The sequence below is a fragment of the Hoplias malabaricus genome, chromosome Y, assembly GCF_029633855.1.
Source record: "Hoplias malabaricus isolate fHopMal1 chromosome Y, fHopMal1.hap1, whole genome shotgun sequence".
Taxonomy (NCBI): Eukaryota; Metazoa; Chordata; class Actinopteri; order Characiformes; family Erythrinidae; genus Hoplias; species Hoplias malabaricus.
In genome coordinates, this window is record NC_089820.1 from 19,571,400 (window position 1) to 19,577,580 (window position 6,181).

General features: G+C 41.0%; 1 protein-coding gene across 1 annotated transcript in view; it reads left to right on the top strand.

The window, feature by feature from the left end:
* The first annotated feature begins 222 nt into the window (after window positions 1-222).
* The window catches only part of LOC136678376 (myocyte-specific enhancer factor 2C-like), a 73,373-nt gene continuing 67,414 nt past the window's right edge, over window positions 223-6,181 (top strand). The window contains exon 1 of the mRNA XM_066656422.1: window positions 223-654. The gene's annotated coding sequence lies outside the window, so the exon portion shown is untranslated. The remainder of the gene's footprint in view (window positions 655-6,181) is intronic.

Below are 6,181 nucleotides of genomic sequence, written 5' to 3' on the forward strand. Positions count from 1 at the left end.
ACTGTGAGGTGTTTCTTTAAATAAATAAATAAATAAATAAATAACACCCCCGCCCTTTTTAAGTGTACCTCTATCAGGTGGGATTCAGGCCTGATAAACTGAGGCTAGTAAACCCCGCCCCCTCCTCCTTCAGCTTTTCCACTAAACCCCACTATCTCTTCGCGCTCAAACACACAGGGAAAGAGAGAAGGGAAAAGAGTGAGAGACGTGTAGAGAGAGAGAGAGAGAGAGAGAGAGAGAGAGACGCGTGTCCGCGCACCGACTGTGGGAGAAGAGAAGTGGAGCAGAGCTCACGAGCTTTAACGGCAGCCTCGCGCCACGCTCTCACTCCCTCACTCACTCGCTCACTCACTCAGAGCTCGCGAGTCCGCGGAACACGAAGCTCAGCTTTCAAGCCTCCTGAAGAAGAAGAAGAAGAAGAAGAGCAGCGCCACAACAAGACGAAGAAGTGTCCTCCGCAGCGCTTCAGAACGCGAGCACTTGTCCCTTCTGAAGGGCTTCATTTCTCTCGGTTTTCTTTTATTGTTTTGGTTCCCGAGCGTCTTTTTTTCAACGCCGTGGTGGATTTTAAAGTCCCACAGCACGTGAAGTCCACCACCCTGCGGCTCTCTGACGGTCAACTCCAGCGGACACTCACTCTCCTCGCAGGATGAAGTAAGTGTCGGACACTGACACCGGTGTTTGTGTTGTGTATTTTCAGTTTGTACGAAGCGCGTTCATGTGCCGCGTACAGCGCGCACGACTGTCAGGCAGGTGAAAGGTTTGCGCGCGGCCGCGCACTCTAACGGACCGAACTCAGAACGTTTGGATTCTCTCTAACGGACAATGTCCACGTTAAACACTGTCAGCAAAACGCAACCTTAAACTAAATTTTAATGTAACTCTCAAGCGGAAGGTCGCACACAATGAGGACACAAACCGAGTTGTAATTGAGTTGATTCAAAAGTGTACAGCACTTTTCACGAGAATGAATAATTTATTAGCAACATAGGAATATTCAAACTTAAAGAAAATGCTGCTTTAATGCCCTGTATTTCATTTATATGTACACACCTGAATCAAGTATCAAAGCGGAATATATTTTTGGAAGGGTAGACCGTGTAGAGAAGGACTTTTCTTTTGTTTGAGCGTATGTAGTTTTATTTTCCTCAATAAAAGTTGCTAGTGCGTTTCTCGGTTCAGCGTTTTCGCTTGAGGCTAATTTCAGTTATTTACCGCTGTGATCTATCAACTTCACACACTTCTCTCAGACACTTATCCTCATGGTTTTGTTGACTTTTTTCGTCCACATCGTTGACCTTGTCTGTCCTGCTGAACTCTGTTAATAGCTTTATTTGCTATAGAAGACTATAAATGTCGACAAAACCTTAGCGTTAGCCTCAACAAGTTCACGACTTTATTTACTGGGCTCTAATCTCACAGCTCTCACCTCAAAAAACTGTGAACCGCTGTGAAACCGTAGGTTTTTAAGAGTTCTGTGAACTTAATTTAGTCCGTTATTTTCTCCTACAGCTATTTTCACTCAGAAAAAAAAGTCTAACACCTTACAACTCAACAAACGAGCTCGGTATTTATTTCTGTGTTTTGTTCTTGTTAACGTATGGAAATGAGGTGATGAGAAATATTAACTGTGAGGAAAAATTGCAATTCCTAATTGGTATTACCTCTACTAGATAGGTCACTGAATGCTAAGAGCATTCTACACTTAATAAAGATGAGCTACTCTGTTTTATATGTATTTATTTTTGTTGTTAATTTATTTTTAAAGAGTGACTCCTTCCTGAGAATACAAAGCTTTATATTCAGTGTGAAAATGTTTGATGTCAGTCCTTGACTGAGGCATTAGAGACATTAGGGCTCTACTGAGCAATACATCAATTTGTTGTTTTATTTGTTGTTGCTGTTATTAAAGGCAGGGATTATTTATGGATAAAATACAAGACATTCTTTCCTCACTTGCAGTACTCTAATGTAGTAATTTTTGACTGTTTTAAAGGAATCAGAATTCTGTCTCAAATGTCAAATAGTTTTAATGCATGAGTGAACATCAGCAAACACTAAAACAAAGAACAAAATTGGGTTACTTAAGGGTTAATACAAGCACTGGGTGTAATAAGAATAATTTCACTGAGTGTCTGACCGTTTTTATTTTTTTTTTTTAGTGTTAGGGAAAAAATATTTCTATGTGATTAATTGGAAAATTGGATAATATATTTTGTAATATTTAAAATGGGTTTGTGAACAGGATTTTTGAAAAAAAAAAAGTTTATATAAATGATATAAAGTGTGATATTGTGAGAATGCATTCAGGAGGTGCTCTTAATCTTTGGTCTACAGCTGGAGTACAATGTATAACAGAATGTAATTATGGTCCAATGACTTAATTTAATTACTTAATCAATTTTATTTCATTTGTATTTATTTATTTATTAGTTTTTTAACGGCTGGGAATCAGTTTAGCTCTCAGGGTCTGGCGAGTATTGCATTTCTGTCTGTCCACAAGATAAAAGTGACCTTAGACGCACACTCTGTGTAACTTCTGTCACATGCTAAATGCAATCAATGAAGCTGTCCTCTGAGTGTGTGTGCATGCATAGATGTGTGTGTGTGTGTGTGTGTGTGCCTCACCTGTTGCTCTCTTGGGATTTAGTGTTTGGCTAATCTGCCCAGGAGGAAGGTGAACACACTCACATGTTAACATGAAGATACACTGAAGGGGTTCAGTTACACACACACATGCTCACACACACGCTGGCCCTCCTCAGACCTGTCGTCTCTGGGAAATCACAGGGGATTTGGCCTCTGCCGATTCACAAAACCAACAGTGACAACGCGGCCTTGCACTTACCCCAAAGAGCGGGATTAGCTCCACACGTGTCACTCTGATTGGCTAGAAGAGCTAAACCGATTGTCAGGGGCATGTAGTGGCACACTTAGTGTGTGCTCCCCCTCTCTAAAGACACTCACAAGCACTGATGATACTAATATGGCAAAAGAAAAAATCCCCTCATTGAGAATTATTATTATTAATGCATTTATTGTTAATAACAGTCATATTTAAATTTAAGCAAAATAAAAAATGCTGCACTAAACATTATTTTAGCCTCCGTTTGGTCATAGCTCTAACATTTCAGAACACAAAGTCCATTCTCAGGTGTCCAAAACCCGTCAGTGAAATGGATATTAATAGCGTCCACATTCTCTCTTTATCCTTAAGATCCCAGATGATCACTATCATAACTAAACTGTCTAATTGCCCATATTACTCTGCTTTTGAAATGTAGCTTAGGAGCAGTCCTGAATGTTTGTATGGGTTTTTGCAGGGTTTACACAGTTAAACATCGAAAATGTTTTCATTTGCAAATTGCAGACTGGCAAGATCTGCTGTTAGATAGCTAAGCACATTGCACTTTTCTAGCCCGCAGGTAAGGAAAACAGTCCGTTGTGCAGTTTCACGACTGCTTATTTATCTTTTGCACAAAAGCAGGCCCACTTGATTTGGAATATTTCGTGGCGATGTGAGCGAATGAACCGTCGCTCCAGTGTGTGCGCCTCTCCTCTGCTGTGTGATCTGTGCCTTCGAGGAAGGCGAGCGTTTATTTTTAAACACTCAAAACTCGAAAGGTCGTCTAATAAGTGTCGGAGTGTTCAGTGTCAGCAGGTGTTTAAGAAGAAAATAATTTTATTCTATTCAGTCTTTAGTGATTGTTACAGAGTAAGTGGCAGCTGCTTGTTTGGAAACAGTGCAGTTCATTTCTTGCAAACTGATGAAGTCTTAAAGTCTTAAGCGTTTTGTTTATTTCCTCGCATTTGTCTTACTGCTCTCTCCCTTGCTTCATTTATTAGGCTCCTAAAACTGAGTAATAAAGGCAAGAAACAGGCTTGAAATCAGTGCATTTTTGCCCTTGATTGGGGTGCGATGGATCCGTGTTGGGGGACTGTGCCCAGTGCCCTGGTTTTGCATAACGACTTTTGCCTGCATCTGTCTCTATCTAGTAATTAGCAGTGACGCCTGGCAACTTTTTCTCTCTGCGTTAAGTGGAAAAGAGTGTGCGTTTGTGTGTGTTTTTTTCCCTTCGCAAGACTGTTTGCGAGATCACAGAGGAATAGATCTGCCTTTGATGTTTAATTGTATTGTAAAACACATTTTAGAATATTTCTGCATAACGTTAGGAGGAGTGGAGGCCTGCTGTGTGCTGTGGGCTCAAGTAGAAACAGTGCGTCTGCCACGAGATCTGTGTGTATGCACTTGGGTGGGATCCTGCGAGGTGTCTTTTTATGAGTGTGTGTGTGTGTGTGTGTGTTTGCTGGGTGGGTGTATGGGGGAGTTAAGTATATTTTTGTGTTCATGTTTGTGTATGCGCAAACGGTGGAGAGCCGCGAAAGGCGGCCGATTCAACTTGAAAGAAGCCGTGTGATGGAGAAGGCGGTGAGAGTGTTTGTGTGTGTACACTACAGGCCAAAACTGTGGAAGCAGTTAAAAAACTATTTCTGTTATTTCCAAATTGAATCAGTTTCCCAACTCAACACTTTCAGCATTGTTTAACCAGAGAGATGTTGAGAACAGAAAGTTATAGAAAAAGTCGCTCAGCCAGTGAAGTGTTTATATTTTTTCTGGATTTTGATGTATATTTTTATGTCTATAACTTTTTAACAGCGTCCGTCAAGTCACGAGGGTCTGAATGGGAGGGAGGATATGGAAGATATGATTCTAGGTGTGATAATGAAGCACAGAAAATGCTGAAAGGCCAGATTTCAAACTGTGTATTTTAAATTTGAAAGCTTAAATTAAAATCTATCTATTAACTATACCTTTGAAAACATTTTATCTTTAACATTTACATTTACAAAAAAGGGAACATCTCTGGGCAGAATTCACCAAAGTGCCCCGGCCAAATATGGGCTGTGAGGAAGTTTGATTCATCCAGTGGGAAGTTATCCCAACTCCACTGTTTCACCCGATAAACTCATCTGTGTAATGTATCAGCTTTTCAAAAACATATTTTCACATTTCAAATGGTCATTTCCAATTTTCGGCCTGGGCATGACGACCCATCTCTGTGTCTTTAACGGCTTTAACATCTTCAATCTCCACGGTGCTGTAGTGGGTTACAGTGGGTTACAGTGTCTGAAGGACCCTCCTGGTCCTCTCTAGGTAGAAATACTGTGCTGGGTGGTCTGCCAGGTATCTTTTTTCCCCTCAACCCACTATCTAGAACTCAACCCACGTCCAAGTGTCCTTTTCAGAGACTGCAGGCCTGTGTTAAAAACGGGCAGAGATAAGAGATAAGACAGTGAGAAACACTGCGACAAGAACGAGAAACATTTGTTTGTTTAAGCTCAGAAGCATTCGTCCCTACATGGAAAAGCCCCTGAGCTAGAATGACTGCTGTTTCTTCAGATGAAGAAGGCTTTCCTACAGGCATATGCATAATCTCTTCAAAATAAAAGTTCGTGTGGAGTGATGTTTTAGAAGAACCAGTTTTGGTTACTCATTTGACTTTATAGGGGATGGTTGGTGTAAATGATAAATGTGAGTTTAAATGCATTTTAAAGCTTAAAGACCTTCCACATCTTTTAAGCTTTCTACAGCCAGCGAAGGTTTTTTTGTTTAGTTTTTTTTTTTCTAAAATCATGAGTCCCAGCCAAGAGCCATTTAGGAGCTATAATTTTTAAAGAGTATATGTGTTTAGTATCAGAGTGTGCATTTTGTAATTAAGTGCGCCAGGCTAGCATTCGGGGCCAGTGCGTGTTTGTTTGTTTTATTTTCAGTAGCCGCCCCTGCGAGAGGCTGCTAGTGAGAAGAGAGGGGAGGAAAAAAAAAAAAAAACAACTCAGGAGCTTAAAAGCAGATAAAGTCCAGAGACTTTCAACTACTGTCCATGCACCAAATATAGCTTTGAAAAAAGCAGCCCGGAGTTTTACGCACATTTCAGCGAAGCAATTCCCCAACGCTTCACACAAACCCACTCAGCACTGACTGCCTGAGTCCTCTAGTGCAGGTTCCTGAGTGAGGAAAGCTGTGGCTACGTCCCATGACAAAGCAGTGGCCTTCCTCGGCACGACACGCACCGTGGCACAGAGCTGGACGCTGCCCAAAAAAAAAAAAAAGCAAAGAAAAAGAAAAAATAAAGAAAAAAATACATATAAGGCATGAAGGGAAGGAGTGGGGGATGCTGAA